This window comes from Procambarus clarkii, unplaced genomic scaffold (assembly GCF_040958095.1).
Source record: "Procambarus clarkii isolate CNS0578487 unplaced genomic scaffold, FALCON_Pclarkii_2.0 HiC_scaffold_115, whole genome shotgun sequence".
In the NCBI taxonomy this organism is placed as follows: Eukaryota; Metazoa; Arthropoda; class Malacostraca; order Decapoda; family Cambaridae; genus Procambarus; species Procambarus clarkii.
The window spans coordinates 1,873,892-1,893,891 of NW_027189148.1; the positions used below are offsets into that span (position 1 = coordinate 1,873,892).

The window sequence follows — 20,000 nt, forward strand, 5'->3', positions numbered from 1 at the left end:
CAGTTGCATTAGTGTGGGTGTTGATACAGACTTCTGGAAAGTTATAAGAATTAATTAATATATATAATTATAATTCTTTTTGTCAGGAGACAAGAAGCCACAGAGTAATAACATTGTTGGCTTTTATTTAGGTGTTCCCCTGTTCTCCAGTCTTCCCTCCGTCCCCTCGTCCCCTTTGTCCTCCCCAGCATTCTCCATTCCCCTGTCCCCTCGTCCTCCCCACCATTACCCTCTCCTCTGTTCCCTCGTCTTCCCCACCATCCCCCCTGTCGTCCTCCCCACCATTCTAAACTACCTCATCCCATGCATTCCATGATGGTCTGATGCTTCCATCTGAAAATTGGGAACATCAAAAGATCTGACTTTCCCAATTTTCTGATGGGAACATCAAATGATCTGATATTCCCATCACTGAAAAATAAAAACAGATAAAAAAAATGATATGAAAAAATAGAAAATAAAATATACTCATGAAATGAACAGAATGGTTAACAACGCAGCTCAATTGCAATGCAATGTCACAATAACATTTTAATATACTTTAAGATATAATCTAGAAGAAAATAAGGATATTGAAACGGTTCATGAACTCTATTTCATAAAGGACACTATGGGGAACTTTGAAAAATAGTTATTGAGTATAATTAGACAGACTTGTTGCTAGGCAGAGGAGTAATGAGATATATGGCAAATTTTGCAAAATATACAATGAAGGTACACAAACATTCATACCCAAACAAAGCAAAATGCTAGGTAAGAACAAAGCATTTGGCCCGTAGGAGAAAGGAGATACCCACAAGACTAGAATACAAGTCATTAACAAGCATGCAAGTATAATACATAATACATGCAGACATATATATAATCCAAAAAAATGTCAAATTTACGTACTTATTATTACATTACAAATATCCAAGGTTTTGAAGACACGTTTCCTCTTGCGCCCAACGAGTGAATACTGAGACCAGACCCCATAGGTCCCTATCCTCCTCATCATTCGTCTCACTGTGTCTCCACAGCTTGCACCGCCCATTTGAGACAGCGTCTGGACCTGTTAAAATAATGCATAAGCTGTAAGGTAATAGAGAATAATATATATCTTTCAATCTCAACATTAGATTTTCTAATTTCCAACTGTATTAAATAAATAGCATTAAAATATTTTCCTTCTTAACTATTACAAAAATCAACGAATTTGAGTAACTTTTGCTTTTGTTTTATTTGTACCTTAAACATAACACTGAACAATCAATTATGTGCCACCCCACCTTCCTTCATCTGCAAAAAAACTAATCAAAAGACATATGTACAAGGCTAAAAAAATTCAGCAACACTTACCATACTCAGGCTAAAAGAATTAAGCAACACTTACCATACTCTTTTTATATTCACTGTTAACTTTTAGCTCATGTGACAGACTTTCCACCTGCTCAACAGTTTCAAGTGGGGATGGAAGAATGTCTTCCAGGATTGGTATATCTCCATGTGTTTTTGACATATGGGTTTCCGTCATTTTGACAATATTCAGGAATTTTGCAAAAATAATGGCATTTACTATTTTTAAAAGATTATTAGCAAATTTACAGAAATGGTGCATTCGGAAGACAAAACCGTGGTAGACATGGTTGGAACAAGTTAGGTGAGAGGGTGGTGGAGGCCAAAACCATAATCATAATCATCTGTATCAAACCTTATTACAGGTAAAACCAGTAGGCAGTCTACTGTATTTTATCAAACCGTTATTAGTATAATAGATCTCGTAATAATTTTGCAAAAATAATGGCATTTACTATTTTTAAAAGATTATTAGCAAATTTACAGAAATGGTGCATTCGGAAGACAAAACCAATTTTTCACTTTTGACAATTGAGCACCTGCTACATCCAGATTCTAGGGAGGAAAGGAAGGACGATCTTACTGGATCCCATAGCCTCTCCGAGGCACAAACCAGGCTTTTACATAACCCCCCCCCCTGCACCCGAGCTTTTTAAAATAGTAAATGCCATTATTTTTGCAAAATTATTACGAGATCTATTATACTAATAACGGTAAATAAATAATAAATAGTAAATAAATCAAAATCAGTTACATTATTTTATCTTATTCATAGCATAAATGTTCTCGAAGATTACTAAAAAGAAATTGAATTAGACTACAGCAAATTGGCAAACTTTACCTTGTATCTGTTTCCACCGAGTTTGTTTGGGGCGTTCTTCAACATATCAGCAATACTTGTCTCAACATCTCTTTCAGTTGCATTAGTGTGGGTGTTGATACAGGCTTCTGGAAATTTATAAGAATTAATTAATATATATAATTATAATTCACTTTGCTATTCCCCATTCCACAGTCCTCTCGTCCTTCCCACTTCCCTGTCCCCACATCATCCCCACTATTCCCACTTCCCTGTCCCATCGTCCTCCTTACCATTTTCCCCTCCCCTGTCCTTCTTCCTCCCCCACCATCTCCCATTCACCTGTCCCTTTGTCCTCCCCAGCATTCCCCTGTCCCCACCATCCCCAACTCCCCAGTCCCCTCGTCCTCCCCACCATTACCCCTCTCCTCTGTCCCCTCGTCTTCCCCACCATACCCCCCTCTCGTCCTCCCCACCATTCCAAACTACCTCATCCGATGCATTCTATAATGGTCTGATGCTTCCATCAGAAAATTGGGAACATCAAATGATCTGATATTCCCATCACTGAAAAATAAGAACAGCTAAAAAAATGAAATGAAAAAAATAAAAAAATAAACTATACTCATGAAATGAACAGTATGGTAAACAACACAGCTCAATTTCAATGCAATGTCACACAAAATTATTAAATCGAAATGAAAATAAATTGAAATCTATGAAAATTCAAATTATCAATACAATCGGAAATATTGAAATAATATCGCAACATAATATAGTGTGGGTTGCTCTTACGTGCAACAGACGGTGCTGTTTTTCAAAAAAGGCATGGTTTTACCTGTCACAAGTGTGGCATCTATACTTATACTCACGAAATGAACGGTATGGTAAACAACATAGCTCAATTGCAATGCAATGTCACAATAACATTTAATAACAATAATAACAATAGCATTTAAATATACTTTAAGATATAATCTAGAAGAAAATAAGAACATTGAAACGGTTCATGAACTCGATTTCAATAAAGGACACTATGGGGAACTTTGAAAAACAGTTAATGAGTATAATTAGACAGACTTGTTGCTAGGCAGAGGAGTAAATAATGAGATATATGGCAAATTTTGCAAAATATACGGCACACAAACATTCATACCCAAACAAAGCAAAATGCTAGGTAAGAACAAAGCAGTTGGCCCGTAGGGGAAAGGAGATACCCACAAGACTGGAATACAAGTCATTAACAAGCACACAAGTACTACACTACACAACAACCGCACTACTACCAGAACTGGACGAATCACTACCAAAACAACACATTGCACATCACTACCAAAACAACACAACACAACACAAGCATTGGCAAAGAATTATAGACCAGTTGCACTAACATCCCACATAATAAAATTATTTGAGAGTGATCAGGAGTCAGATTACTAGTTTTATAGAGACCAATGACCTCCACAATCCAGGCCAACAAGGATTTAGAGCAGTTTCTATGATCGAGCCACTGAGATCTATAAAGAATTCTGATCAAGAAAGAGATCTAGGGGTGGTTTTAGATAGAAAACTATAACCTGAGGATCATATTAAGAACATTCTGCGAGGGGGCCTATGCTACACTTTTTAACTTTAGAATTGCTTTTAAATACATAGGTCAAAAAGTTTTAAAAGTTTTAAAAGTTTTTTAAACCTCTCGTGTATCATGAGTGTGTTAAAGCATCAGATGGTGCATTCAGATGATGAATATTACCTAGTTCCTTCATCTGGGAAGAATGAACACATATTGGTGCATTCGGATGATAAAAACTAACTACTGTAGTTTAATTGATCAACAGACTGTATATCATATGCAGACTGTATGTGGATCTGCGGGCCACTCCAAACAACAGCCTGGTGGACCAAGCTCCACCAGGGCTAAAGCACAAAGTGATATAGATGTGATAGAGAAACTAGGTCAAATGGAGGAGTAGGTCTGTATATTAAACAGCACCTGACGTGCACAGAGCTACTAAACTCAATGTGGTGGTAGAGTGGTGGGGGGGGGGGGAAACATTGCAGAAAAAAACAAAAATACAATTTGGTCAACAAAACAGCATTGTTTAAAATAGAAGACATGGGTTGTCATTTTGGGGGTAAGGTAGGTTACATTGAGTTAATTAGTTAGTACTTAGTTTTTATCTTAAACTGGTTGGGAGAGGTACAGTGTTGCTGTGCTGGTGAAAGAACACCTAAAGGTAAATTAAATAATGATTGCGAATCCACAAGAAGTTGACATAATATCGCTAGAGATCTGCAATCAGGATGATAAACTTTCCTTAAAGAATTTGACAAACACTTGCTGATAGGACATGAAGTAAATGAAATGTATGTCAAGTTTTGTGAAATATATGATAAAAGCACAACAAAATTTGTACCAAAGGAGAGATGCAGAACTAGGAAAAGGGGTTTGTTCAACAGAAATTGCGAGAGGGCCTGAGACCCAAACACACACAAATGGAATCAATATATAGCAAGAGGCCAAACCCCCAAACATACAAGCGATGCAAAGATGCGAGAAACAGCAGCTGCATTAAGGAGAGGGACTTAAGGACCATAAATAAAGTGTGAAAATAAACTCGAGTAAATTTTTTTAACTACTCTCGACAGTGAAGAAAAACAAATATTCAGACGATTTGTGTTAGAATCATTAATCTTACACTTTCGGTCATATTCAACAACACAAATACATACACACACATTCCTGTTGCTGTAGCAAGTGAAGAATTACACACACAGATCACAATAACGTGATGCATCAAATGAACAAATCCACAAGGGCCGTGACGAGGATTCGAACCTGCGTCCGGGAGCATCCCAGACACTGCCTTAATCGACTGAGCTACAACAGGGTAAAAGGGTTGAAACCGAAGTTCTACTGAACTTACTGGATCCCATAGCCTCTCCGAGGCACAAACCAGGCTTTTACACAACCCCCCCCCCCCCCCCCCTGCACCCGAGCTATGTCAACAGGCCGTTCTCCCTCTTCGCCCTTCCGAATGCACCATATCAGTAAATTTTTTAATAATCTTTTAAAAATAGTAAATGCAACTATTTTTGCAAAATTATTACGAGATCTATTATTCTATAGAATAATGCATATAAATGCATATATGCATATAAATACAAAACAAATACAAAACAAGTAAATGTAAATAATTTTACCTTGCACCTAGATCCACCAAGCCTGTATGGCGCGCGTTTCAGTACTTCGGAAATCTAGAACTATCTTGAATCTCTAATCTGCAATGAAACAATACATATTATTGCACTTACCAAAACATGGATGAATGTAGAAAATACAGAACTATTAGCTGAATATCAAATAAATGGATTTAATCTATTTCACACAGATAGATATATTACACCGTGTATATTAGGTAATACCTAACATACACGCCTCCACACACACTACATTTGAAATGTAGTCTCAAAAAGACTACATTTCAACAGCAAAGATTACTCCATAAAAAAATAATTAAATTATTGACCAACATGAGAGAGGGTTAGCCAACATGAGGGTTGTGTTGATTGCCTGAAAATATTTAAATTGTGTAATGTATTGAATGGCATTTTTCAAGTTACAACATTTTTTAAATTACTGAACTAGGTTCTAGGCTTTGCTAGGCTTAATTCAATTATTACAGATAAGCCTAACCTAGCCTAGAACCCAGTGGGTTTTCTTCCTATTGGGGAGTGTTGTACATGCCTCGCCTCCACATACACACTAGCACAGCCAGGCCTCGCCTCCACATACACACTAGCACAGCCAGGCCTCGCCTCCACATACACCAGCACTGCCAGGCCTCGCCTCCACATACACACTAGCACAGCCAGGCCTCGCCTCCACATACACACTAGCACAGCCAGGCCTCGCCTCCACATACACCAGCACTGCCAGGCCTCGCCTCCACATACACCAGCACTGCCAGGCCTCGCCTCCACATACTCACCAGCACAGCCAGGCCTCGCCTCCACATACACCAGCACTGCCAGGCCTCGCCTCGCCTCCACATACACCAGCACTGCCAGGCCTCGCCTCCACATTTAAACCAACCAAGCCCACAAATACGTTAACATGGACCAGCATTACACCGTCTAACATACTCTGTCAGATGTAACAACTAAATTTGTGAATTCAAGACCAAATCTATTGTATAACACAGTGTTAGTACGAGAAAAACATTACTTACATTCGAAGCCGTGTTTTAAAATGGCGGCGGTCTTGTACTGACGCTCCAAACTGTGTGTTCGTTTGCGTATGATGAACGTGTGACAATTTACTACAACAATTATTTAATTATTCTTATTCTTTATTTTAATATTTTTAGGGTACATGAAATTTCAAACTTATTTGCACACAATAATATAATTGCATTGTCATAACCTTTATATATTACGGAAAATACGATGACATGAACGAAGTCAAAGTGAAGTTGAAGTCAAAGTCATTCGCCGAACGTATTAGTCATTTTTTTTCTCCCAAACGATAGGGGTAACAAATCCACAGAGAATATAAGAAATTGAAATTGAAATTGAAATTGAAATAAGTTTAGAGAGAATATAAGTGTACAGTAAAGTCAATTTTATTCAGGAAAGTACATACATAGTTGATTTACAAACATAATGTTGGATTTATAGATAGAGCTAGTGCATACAATACCTAAAGCCACTATAGTAGGCCTATAGCATTTCAGGCAACCGGGCAGTATATATGGACCCCTTACTCAAATCTCTGAATATGTTAGATATTAAGTCCCTGCACATACTCTCATGTGTATTTTATATATATAAAACGCTGCACTGTAATGTCAATCCTGACCTTAAAAGCTTCCTAGAAGGTTGTAACAGATCCCATGAGCACCACACCAGAAACAAATACCTATTTGATATTCCAAGAGTACGACTTAGTCAAACTAGAAATGCTTTACAAATCAAGAGACCTCGAATGTGGAATGACCTTCCCAATTATGTTAAAAACTGTACCTCTCCCAACCAGTTTAAGATAAATAAAGATAAATTTATAAGTTAAGAAAAATTCCACAAATCAACAACCCTGTTACTGACCCTGTATTTACCCAAGTCTTTCCTAAATCTAAACTTATCCAATTTATACCCATTGTTTCGTGTTCTATCTTGTGTTGACAATTTTAATACCCTATTAATATCCCCTTTGTTATATCTATTCAGGAAATTGTGGTTGATCTCGAACCCATTGATAATGTGACGACTTATACAGAATTTTGTAACTATATCATCAAGATTGTAACCAGCTTAGCTAAATGTAGTGTGGGGTTCAGTCCCTAAGCCCATATATGTGCCTCTCTAACCATTTAGGTTACAGGGCAAAAACATAAAAACAAAGGTAACTGCAGAAGGCCTATTGGCCCATACCAGGCAGCTCCTATCTATAACAGATAAACACTAAGTACTACCTAATTAACTCAATGTAACCTACCAACCTAACCCCCAAAATGTCAATCCATATCTTTTATTTTAAACAATGCTGTTTTGTTGACCAAATTGTATTTTTACTCTTTTTCTGTCATGTTTCTCCCACCCCTGGTTTTTCCCTTTTTTCTTATTTTTTCTCAACATAATTCATACTTTAATTATGCGGATCAGGACATCACCTGATCAAACACATCAAACATCGTTTGACCACCATCAAACACACACATTTCGTGTGTGTTTGACGCTCACTGATATGTACCAGCGTTGTTTTATATATGGTGCTATTCTATCTTACGCTTTGTTGCTCTTTTTTACCTACGGGCTCATAGAACATTCTATTGCGAAAACATTGGCACAAAAATGAATGACGTACATACAATAATAATGTCAGGACAGTGATATAATTATAAACTTTCAAAGCACTGTATCGCCCATGTGTCGTCTTGTCACCAATACTGGGTAACAGTTCCGCCACTTCCCACACTCTTGCGGGTGGGCAGCGACCATTATTCTACGTTTATATTCATATCACCGTGTTGGGAATTTCATTGCGAGTACATTGATACCAAAATTAACGCTGTAGGACAAGTGTGGAAGTGATAACAATCCCAAGAGTAAAAACATTTTGTTGCTCTTGGGCACTCACGGCGAGTCATCTACGTAGGTATTTATTGGGTGCTGGTATTCATATAACTTTTGGTGACCGTTTTTGCTGATTTTCTTCTAGAGAATGTTATTGCGAACACGTTGGTACCAAAATGAAATACATAGCTCGAGAACTAAGGTCAGGAGAGTAAAAAGAGTATACACATTTTTGTTTTGACGCTTAATTAAGGTTATTGTGAGTACTCATCGCCTGCCTAGAAACTGGAACTAGTAATTCCATCTATCATACATATCATACAAGAGGAGCCACACATCTATGGATCATCCAATAAAATCAGCAGACTTCTAGATGTTACTACTGCTCGGCTTAGACTCGGTTACAAGTATCTCTGGGAATTCTCATTATCTGCTGATGTAGACCTGACCAAATGTAAACTGTGTCAACAAAATTATTCGCACACCCTCCGTCACTATGTGATGGAGTGCGAAAAGATACATGAATTTAGAGACAATTCTATAACCAATGTTCCAGCGATGTGTCAATATTTCATTCAAAATGATCTGCTACCAGAAATTTTAGCCAAATATCCCCAGTTTGCTAACTGTAGATAACAACTAAGTGATTGTAACCTATCCACCGCTGCCCACTGGATGGGGGACGGTGTGCAGGACAAACATATAAATTTTGATACTAGCTCTCCACATATGTCAGTTGCTTAATTTAGAACCTGTACTTGAGGTCGATCTCGAACCCATTGTTGATGTGATGACTTATATTGAATTTTGTAACTAGCTCATCAAGATTGTAACTTGCTTAGCTAAATGAATTGTGGGGTTCAGTCCCTGAGCCCATTATGTGCCTCTGTAACCCTTTCCACAACCGCCCACAAGATGGGTATGGGGTGCATAATGGGGTGGGGTGTCTTGGCCAAACGTGCCACATCAAAACCACAAGTTGACATTGAATGTGAATTAACAATGAGACAAGTAAGATTTATACTAATACATTTATACTAACTCTGTTGAGCGTTGACCATTTATACATCAAATCTGTTGATGTGAGCACTTTAGTTTAGTCTGCCGTTTAAAGAAAAAAAGAGCATATCAATGGTATATCACAGAAAACGAATTTATCATAAACTCATGTATTTGTCTTATCATATTGAACTGCATTCATATTTTTAATATATAACAATATGAATATACAAATTTCTGTAAATCCCCTACCTTGTTGGAATCTGTGGAAATGAATGAGCAAATGTGCTGGCTGAAGGCGCTGAAGGAAACCACATTGGTTTCATTTTGGATACAAATGTCCATGGAAATTCAAAATGGAAACTAATTATATAGTTGAACCTGCAGAGACGAGTTTAAGAATCTGTGTTGAGAGTGATGGACACAGCCTTCACAATTATACTTCAGAGAATGTAAACATCTAAGAGTCATTAGAAATATGTGTAGAATAATAAACCCTACATTGTTTGAGTTAGGGAAAACACCATTTGTGATATATAGATACTATAGCTGTTCCTAAAGATTCACCCTTTTTTGCACCAGCAAGATAACATATAAGATTTTAAGAGTTGACGAATGTTAATATTCTTGTTTGATAAACTGTGAACTTGAGACATAGTTAATAAGAACATATTAACACAACAAAATGTTTTCAGAATCCTTAACACCACTTTCCAACAACTTATATAATTTATATAAATTATTTTAGAGAATAATACATAAATTATATATTTAAACATGATATAGTGTTTAGTGGAATGTATAAGGAGTCAAATTGTGTTAAAAAGAGCAATTTTTAGAAAATTTGGAAAAATACTTTTTTCTGTTCAAATTATAACTAAATGGATTATAAAGGTTTCACTCAGCCAATATATATCATTCACAATTTATTAATGAATTTTACAAAAAAACACCATAAATTTTATATTTAAACATGTAAAAACTATTTGTTTTACATTTGGAAGAAAATAATTGTAGAAAAACAATTTATAATTAAACCTTTGTGTTTGGATTTTTTGAGTAAAAGTTTCTCAAAGGCTTTCCTGCACCATTCTCAATGCAAATCATTCCCACACCTATGGCAAGAGATAGGCGAACGTTGTGTAGATGATTTGTGTTTGCTGGGGTGATGGTCAAGTGGATTAAGGCGCCCTGTAGTTACCAGTTGCGTTGCTTCTGGGAGTATGGGTTCGAGTCACTTCTGGGGTGTGAGTTTTCATTCGCATATAGTCCTGGGGACCATTCAAGCTTGCTCGCATTTGTGTTCCTCACGTGTGCCCCAAAGAATGAGGTGATTTGGTGAAATGCTATGCCCAAGATTACCATCCGAGTTGCCGTCGGGGAAGTGGCTCAAATAGCCTCGCCTATCGCTTCCTTTTGACGGCTGTGATGGTCAAGTGGATTAAGGCGCCCTGTAGTTACAAGTTGCGTTGCTTCTGGGAGTATGGGTTCGAGTCACTTCTGGGGTGTGAGTTTTCATTCGCATATTGTCCTGGGGACCATTCAGGCTTGTTCGCATTTGTGTTCCTCACGTGTGCCCCAAAGAATGAGGTGATTTGGTGAAATGCTATGCCCAAGATTACCATCCGAGTTGCCCGTCGGGGAAGTGGCTCAAATAGCCTCGGCTATCACTTTCTTTTGACGGCCGTGATGGTCAAGTGGATTACGGCGCCCTGTAGTTACCAGTTGCGTTGCTTCTGGGAGTATGGGTTCGAGTCACTTTTGGGGTGTGAGTTTTCATTCGCATATAGTCCTGGGGACCATTCAGGCTTGTTCGCATTTGTGTTCCTCACGTGTGCCCCAAAGAATGAGGTGATTTGGTGAAATACTATGCCCAAGATTACCATCCGAGATGCCGTCGGGGAAGTGGTTCAAATAGCCTCGGCTATCACTTCCTTTTGACGGCCGTGATGGTCAAGTGGATTAAGGCGCCCTGTAGTTACCAGTTGCGTTGCTTCTGGGAGTATGGGTTCGAGTCACTTCTGGGGTGTGAGTTTTCATTCGCATATAGTCCTGGGGACCCTTCAGGCTTGTTCGCATTTGTGTTCCTCACGTGTGCCCCAAAGAATGAGGTGATTTGGTGAAATGCTATGCCCAAGATTACCATCCGAGTTGCCGTCGGGGAAGTGGCTCAAATAGCCTCGGCTATCACTTCCTATTGACGGCCGTGATGGTCAAGTGGATTAAGGCGCCCTGTAGTTACCAGTTGCGTTGCTTCTGGGAGTATGGGTTCGAGTCACTTCTGGGGTGTGAGTTTTCATTCGCATATAGTCCTGGGGACCATTCAGGCTTGTTCGCATTTGTGTTCCTCACGTGTGCCCCAAAGAATGAGGTGATTTGGTGAAATGCTATGCCCAAGATTATCATCCGAGTTGCCGTCAGGGAAGTGGCTCAACGTGCCTCGGCTATCACTTCCTTTTGACGGCCGTGATGGTCAAGTGGATTAAAGTGCCCTGTAGTTACCAGTTGCGTTGCTTTTGGGAGTATGGGTTCGAGTCACTTCTGGGGTGTGAGTTTTCATTCGCTTATAGTCCTGGGGACCATTCAGGCTTGTTCGCATTTGTGTTCCTCACGTGTGCCCCAAAGAATGAGGTGATTTGGTGAAATGCTATGCCCAAGATTACCATCCGAGTTGCCGTCGGGGAAGTGGCTCAAATAGCCTCGGCTATCACTTCCTTTTGACGGCCGTGATGGTCAAGTGGATTAAGGCGCCCTGTAGTTACCAGTTGCGTTGCTTCTGGGAGTATGGGTTCGAGTCACTTCTGGGGTGTGAGTTTTCATTCGCATATAGTCCTGGGGCCCATTCAGGCTTGTTCGCATTTGTGTTCCTCACGTGTGCCCCAAAGAATGAGGTGATTTGGTGAAATGCTATGCCCAAGATTACCATCCGAGTTGCCGTCGGGGAAGTGGCTCAAATAGCCTCGGCTATCACTTCCTTTTGACGGCCGTGATGGTCAAGTGGATTAAGGCGACCTGTAGTTACCAGTTGCGTTGCTTCTGGGAGTATGGGTTCGAGTCACTTCTGGGGTGTGAGTTTTCATTCGCATATAGTCCTGGGGACCATTCAGGCTTGTTTGCATTTGTGCTCCTCACGTGTGCCCCAAAGAATGAGGTGATTTGGTGAAATGCTATGCCCAAGATTACCATCCGAGTTGCCGTCGGGGAAGTGGCTCAAATAGCCTCGGCTATCACTTCCTTTTGACGGCTGTGATGGTCAAGTGGATTAAGGCGCCCTGTAGTTACCAGTTGCATTGCTTCTGGGAGTATGGGTTCGAGTCACTTCTGGGGTGTGAGTTTTCATTCGCATATAGTCCTGGGGACCATTCAGGCTTGTTCGCAATTGTGTTCCTCACGTGTGCCCCAAAGAATGAGGTGATTTGGTGAAATGCTATGCCCAAGATTACCATCCGAGTTGCCGTCGGGGAAGTGGCTCAAATAGTCTCGGCTATCACTTCCTTTTGACGGCTGTGATGGTCAAGTGGATTAAGGCGCCCTGTAGTTACCAGTTGCGTTGCTTCTGGGAGTATGGGTTCGAGTCACTTCTGGGGTGTGAGTTTTCATTCGCATATAGTCCTGGGGACCATTCAGGCTTGTTCGCATTTGTGTTCCTCACGTGTGCCCCAAAGAATGAGGTGATTTGGTGAAATGCTATGCCCAAGATTACCATCCGAGTTGCCGTCGGGGAAGTGGCTCAAATAGTCTCGGCTATCACTTCCTTTTGACGGCCGTGATGGTCAAGTGGATTAAGGCGCCCTGTAGTTACCAGTTGCGTTGCTTCTGGGAGTATGGGTTCGAGTCACTTCTGGGGTGTGAGTTTTCATTCGCATATTGTCCTGGGGACCATTCAGGCTTGTTCGCATTTGTGTTCCTCACGTGTGCCCCAAAGAATGAGGTGATTTGGTGAAATGCTATGCCCAAGATTACCATCCGAGTTGCCCGTCGGGGAAGTGGCTCAAATAGTCCTCGGCTATCACTTCCTTTTGACGGCCGTGATGGTCAAGTGGATTAAGGCGCCCTGTAGTTACCAGTTGCGTTGCTTCTGGGAGTATGGGTTCGAGTCACTTCTGGGGTGTGAGTTTTCATTCGCATATAGTCCTGGGGAACATTCAGGCTTGTTCGCATTTGTGTTCCTCACGTGTGCCCCAAAGAATGAGGTGATTTGGTGAAATGCTATGCCCAAGATTACCATCCGAGTTGCCATCGGGGAAGTGGCTCAAATAGCCTCGGCTATCACTTCCTTTTGACGGCCGTGATGGTCAAGTGGATTAAGGCGCCCATGTAGTTACCAGTTGCGTTGCTTCTGGGAGTATGGGTTCGAGTCACTTCTGGGGTGTGAGTTTTCATTCGCATATAGTCCTGGGGACCCTTCAGGCTTGTTCGCATTTGTGTTCCTCACGTGTGCTCCAAAGAATGAGGTGATTTGGTGAAATGCTATGCCCAAGATTACCATCCGAGTTGCCGTCGGGGAAGTGGCTCAAATAGCCTCGGCTATCACTTTCTATTGACGGCCGTGATGGTCAAGAGGATTAAGGCGCCCTGTAGTTACCAGTTGCGTTGCTTCTGGGAGTATGGGTTTGAGTCACTTCTGGGGTGTGAGTTTTCATTCGCATATAGTCCTGGGGACCATTCAGGCTTGTTCGCATTTGTGTTCCTCACGTGTGCCCCAAAGAATGAGGTGATTTGGTGAAATGCTATGCCCAAGATTATCATCCGAGTTGCCGTCAGGGAAGTGGCTCAACGTGCCTCGGCTATCACTTCCTTTTGACGGCCGTGATGGTCAAGTGGATTAAAGCGCCCTGTAGTTACCAGTTGCGTTGCTTCTGGGAGTATGGGTTCGAGTCACTTATGGGGTGTGAGTTTTCTTTCGCTTATAGTCCTGGGGACCATTCAGGCTTGTTCGCATTTGTGTTCCTCACGTGTGCCCCAAAGAATGAGGTGATTTGGTGAAATGCTATGCCCAAGATTACCATCCGAGTTGCCGTCGGGGAAGTGGCTCAAATAGCCTCGGCTATCACTTCCTTTTGACGGCCGTGATGGTCAAGTGGATTAAGGCGCCCTGTAGTTACCAGTTGCGTTGCTTCTGGGAGTATGGGTTCGAGTCACTTCTGGGGTGTGAGTTTTCATTCGCATATAGTCCTGGGGACCATTCAGGCTTGTTCGCATTTGTGTTCCTCACGTGTGCCCCAAAGAATGAGGTGATTTGGTGAAATGCTATGCCCAAGATTATCATCCGAGTTGCCGTCAGGGAAGTGGCTCAACGTGCCTCGGCTATCACTTCCTTTTGACGGCCGTGATGGTCAAGTGGATTAAAGCGCCTTGTAGTTACCAGTTGCGTTGCTTCTGGGAGTATGGGTTCGAGTCACTTCTGGGGTGTGAGTTTTCATTCGCTTATAGTCCTGGGGACCATTCAGGCTTGTTCGCATTTGTGCTCCTCACGTGTGCCCCAAAGAATGAGGTGATTTGGTGAAATGCTATGCCCAAGATTACCATCCGAGTTGCCGTCGGGGAAGTGGCTCAAATAGCCTCGGCTATCACTTCCTTTGGACGGCCGTGATGGTCAAGTGGATTAAGGCGCCCTGTAGTTACCGGTTGCGTTGCTTATGGGAGTATGGGTTCGAGTCACTTCTGGGGTGTGAGTTTTCATTCGCATATAGTCCTGGGGACCATTTAGGCTTGCTCGCATTTGTGTTCCTTACGTGTGCCCCAAAGAATGAGGTGATTTGGTGAAATGCTATGCCCAAGATTACCATCCGAGTTGCCGTCGGGAAAGTGGCTCAAATAGCCTCGGCTATCACTTCCTTTTGACGGCCGTGATGGTCAAGTGGATTAAGGCACCCTGTAGTTACCAGTTGCGTTGCTTCTGGGAGTATGGGTTCGAGTCACTTCTGGGGTGTGAGTTTTCATTCGCATATAGTCCTGGGGCCCATTCAGGCTTGTTCGCATTTGTGTTCCTCACGTGTGCCCCAAAGAATGAGGTGATTTGGGGAATGCTATGCCCAAGATTACCATCCGAGTTGCCGTCGGGGAAGTGGCTCAAATAGCCTCGGCTATCACTTCCTTTTGACGGCCGTGATGGTCAAGTGGATTAAGGCGACCTGTAGTTACCAGTTGCGTTGCTTCTGGGAGTATGGGTTCGAGTCACTTCTGGGGTGTGAGTTTTCATTCGCATATAGTCCTGGGGACCATTCAGGCTTGCTCGCATTTGTGTTCCTCACGTGTGCCCCAAAGAATGAGGTGATTTGGTGAAATGCTATGCCCATGATTACCATCCGAGTTGCCGTCGGGGAAGTGGCTCAAATAGCCTCGGCTATCACTTCCTTTTGACGGCTGTGATGGTCAAGTGGATTAAGGCGCCCTGTAGTTACCAGTTGCGTTGCTTCTGGGAGTTTGGGTTCGAGTCACTTCTGGGGTGTGAGTTTTCATTCGCATATAGTCCTGGGGACCATTACAGGCTTGTTCGCATTTGTGTTCCTCACGTGTGCCCCAAAGAATGAGGTGATTTGGTGAAATGCTATGCCCAAGATTACCATCCGAGTTGCCGTCGGGGAAGTGGCTCAAATAGTCTCGGCTATCACTTCCTTTTGACGGCCGTGATGGTCAAGTGGATTAAGGCGCCCTGTAGTTACCAGTTGCGTTGCTTCTGGGAGTATGGGTTCGAGTCACTTCTGGGGTGTGAGTTTTCATTCGCATATAGTCCTGGGGACCATTCAGGCTTGTTCACATTTGTGTTCCTCACGTGTGCCCCAAAGAATGAGGTGATTTGGTGAAATGCTATGCCCAAGATTACCATCCGAGTTGCCGTCGGGGAAGTGGCTCAAATAGCCTCGGCTATCACTTCCTTTTGACGGCCGTGATGGTCAAGTGGATTAAGGCGCCCTATAGTTACCAGTTGCGTTGCTTCTGGGAGTATGGGTTCGAGTCATTTCTGGGGTGTGAGTTTTCATTTGCATATAGTCCTGGGGACCATTCAGGCTTGTTCGCATTTGTGTTCCTCACGTGTGCCCCAAAGAATGAGGTGATTTAGTGAAATGCTATGCCCAAGATTACCATCCGAGTTGCCGTTGGGAAAGTGGCTCAAATAGCCTCGGCTATCACTTCCTTTTGACGGCCGTGATGGTCAAGTGGATTAAGGCGCCCTGTAGTTACCAGTTGCGTTGCTTCTGGGAGTATGGGTTCGAGTCACTTCTGGGGTGTGAGTTTTCATTCGCATATAGTGCTGGGGACCATTCAGGCTTGTTCGCATTTGTGTTCCTCACGTGTGCCCCAAAGAATGAGGTGATTTGGTGAAATGCTATGCCCAAGATTACCATCCGAGTTGCCCGTCGGGGAAGTGGCTCAAATAGCCTCGGCTATCACTTTCTTTTGACGGCCGTGATGGTCAAGTGGATTAAGGCGCCCTGTAGTTACCAGTTGCGTTGCTTCTGGGAGTATGGGTTCGAGTCACTTCTGGGGTGTGAGTTTTCATTCGCATATAGTCCTGGGGACCATTCAGGCTTGTTCGCATTTGTGTTCCTCACGTGTGCCCCAAAGAATGAGGTGATTTGGTGAAATGCTATGCCCAAGATTACCATCCGAGTTGCCGTCGGGGAAGTGGCTCAAATAGCCTCGGCTATCACTTCCTTTTGACGGCTGTGATGGTCAAGTGGATTAAGGCGCCCTGTAGTTACCAGTTGCGTTGCTTCTGGGAGTATGGGTTCGAGTCACTTCTGGGGTGTGAGTTTTCATTCGCATATAGTCCTGGGGACCCTTCAGGCTTGTTCGCATTTGTGTTCCTCACGTGTGCCCCAAAGAATGAGGTGATTTGGTGAAACTGCTATGCCCAAGATTACCATCCGAGTTGCCGTCGGGGAAGTGGCTCAAATAGCCTCGGCTATCACTTCCTATTGACGGCCGTGATGGTCAAGAGGATTAAGGCGCCCTGTAGTTACCAGTTGCGTTGCTTCTGGGAGTATGGGTTCGAGTCACTTCTGGGGTGTGAGTTTTCATTCGCATATAGTCCTGGGGACCATTCAGGCTTGTTCGCATTTGTGTTCCTCACGTGTGCCCCAAAGAATGAGGTGATTTGGTGAAATGCTATGCCCAAGATTATCATCCGAGTTGCCGTCAGGGAAGTGGCTCAACGTGCCTCGGCTATCACTTCCTTTTGACGGCCGTGATGGTCAAGTGGATTAAAGTGCCCTGTAGTTACCAGTTGCGTTGCTTTTGGGAGTATGGGTTCGAGTCACTTCTGGGGTGTGAGTTTTCATTCGCTTATAGTCCTGGGGACCATTCAGGCTTGTTCGCATTTGTGTTCCTCACGTGTGCCCCAAAGAATGAGGTGATTTGGTGAAATGCTATGCCCAAGATTACCATCCGAGTTGCCGTCGGGGAAGTGGCTCAAATAGCCTCGGCTATCACTTCCTTTTGACGGCCGTGATGGTCAAGTGGATTAAGGCGCCCTGTAGTTACCAGTTGCGTTGCTTCTGGGAGTATGGGTTCGAGTCACTTCTGGGGTGTGAGTTTTCATTCGCATATAGTCCTGGGGCCCATTCAGGCCTGTTCGCATTTGTGTTCCTCACGTGTGCCCCAAAGAATGAGGTGATTTGGTGAAATGCTATGCCCAAGATTACCATCCGAGTTGCCGTCGGGGAAGTGGCTCAAATAGCCTCGGCTATCACTTCCTTTTGACGGCCGTGATGGTCAAGTGGATTAAGGCGCCCTGTAGTTACCAGTTGCGTTGCTTCTGGGAGTATGGGTTCGAGTCACTTTTGGGGTGTGAGTTTTCATTCGCATATAGTCCTGGGGACCATTCAGGCTTGTTCGCATTTGTGTTCCTCACGTGTGCCCCAAAGAATGAGGTGATTTGGTGAAATGCTATGCCCAAGATTACCATCCGAGTTGCCGTCGGGGAAGTGGCTCAAATAGCCTCGGCTATCACTTCCTTTTGACGGCCGTGATGGTCAAGTGGATTAAGGCGCCCTGTAGTTACCAGTTGCGTTGCTTCTGGGAGTATGGGTTCGAGTCACTTCTGGGGTGTGAGTTTTCATTCGCATATAGTCCTGGGGACCCTTCAGGCTTGTTCGCATTTGTGTTCCTCACGTGTGCTCCAAAGAATGAGGTGATTTGGTGAAATGCTATGCCCAAGATTACCATCCGAGTTGCCGTCGGGGAAGTGGCTCAAATAGCCTCGGCTATCACTTCCTATTGACGGCCGTGATGGTCAAGTGGATTAAGGCGCCCTGTAGTTACCAGTTGCGTTGCTTCTGGGAGTATAGGTTTCGAGTCACTTCTGGGGTGTGAGTTTTCATTCGCATATAGTCCTGGGGACCATTCAGGCTTGTTCGCATTTGTGTTCCTCACGTGTGCCCCAAAGAATGAGGTGATTTGGTGAAATGCTATGCCCAAGATTATCATCCGAGTTGCCGTCAGGGAAGTGGCTCAACGTGCCTCGGCTATCACTTCCTTTTGACGGCCGTGATGGTCAAGTGGATTAAAGCGCCCTGTAGTTACCAGTTGCGTTGCTTCTGGGAGTATGCGTTCGAGTCACTTATGGGGTGTGAGTTTTCATTCGCTTATAGTCCTGGGGACCATTCAGGCTTGTTCGCATTTGTGTTCCTCACGTGTGCTCCAAAGAATGAGGTGATTTGGTGAAATGCTATGCCCAAGATTACCATCCGAGTTGCCGTCGGGGAAGTGGCTCAAATAGCCTCGGCTATCACTTCCTTTTGACGGCCGTGATGGTCAAGTGGATTAAGGCGCCCTGTAGTTACCAGTTGCGTTGCTTCTGGGAGTATGGGTTCGAGTCACTTCTGGGGTGTGAGTTTTCATTCGCATATAGTCCTGGGGACCATTCAGGCTTGTTCGCATTTGTGTTCCTCACGTGTGCCCCAAAGAATGAGGTGATTTGGTGAAATGCTATGCCCAAGATTATCATCCGAGTTGCCGTCAGGGAAGTGGCTCAACGTGCCTCGGCTATCACTTCCTTTTGACGGCCGTGATGGTCAAGTGGATTAAAGCGCCCTGTAGTTACCAGTTGCGTTGCTTCTGGGAGTATGGGTTCGAGTCACTTCTGGGGTGTGAGTTTTCATTCGCTTATAGTCCTGGGGACCATTCAGGCTTGTTCGCATTTGTGCTCCTCACGTGTGCCCCAAAGAATGAGGTGATTTGGTGAAATGCTATGCCCAAGATTACCATCCGAGTTGCCGTCGGGGAAGTGGCTCAAATAGCCTCGGCTATCACTTCCTTTGACGGCCGTGATGGTCAAGTGGATTAAGGCGCCCTGTAGTTACCAGTTGCGTTGCTTCTGGGAGTATGGGTTCGAGTCACTTCTGGGGTGTGAGTTTTCATTCGCATATAGTCCTGGGGACCATTCAGGCTTGTTCGCATTTGTGTTCCTCACGTGTGCCCCAAAGAATGAGGTGATTTGGTGAAATGCTATGCCCAAGATTACCATCCGAGTTGCCGTCGGGAAGTGGCTCAAATAGCCTCGGCTATCACTTCCTTTTGACGGCCGTGATGGTCAAGTGGATTAAGGCGACCCTGTAGTTACCAGTTGCGTTGCTTCTGGGAGTATGGGTTCGAGTCACTTCTGGGGTGTGAGTTTTCATTCGCATATAGTCCTGGGGACCATTCAGGCTTGTTCGCATTTGTGTTCCTCACGTGTGCCCCAAAGAATGAGGTGATTTGGTGAAATGCTATGCCCAATGATTACCATCCGAGTTGCCGTCGGGGAAGTGGCTCAAATAGCCTCGGCTATCACTTCCTTTTGACGGCT

General features: G+C 43.4%; 1 long non-coding RNA gene across 1 annotated transcript in view; it reads right to left on the reverse strand.

Annotated features, from left to right (window-relative positions):
* The window catches only part of LOC138360542 (uncharacterized), a 2,349-nt gene extending 75 nt beyond the window's left edge, over positions 1-2,274 (reverse strand). The window contains exons 1-3 of the long non-coding RNA XR_011226461.1: positions 2,177-2,274; positions 892-1,051; positions 1-33 (exon numbers count right to left, since the gene is read on the reverse strand). The exon at positions 1-33 is cut by the window's left edge and continues 75 nt beyond it. This is a non-coding gene — a long non-coding RNA (uncharacterized lncRNA). The remainder of the gene's footprint in view (positions 34-891; positions 1,052-2,176) is intronic.
* Between the last annotated feature and the right edge of the window lie 17,726 nt (positions 2,275-20,000).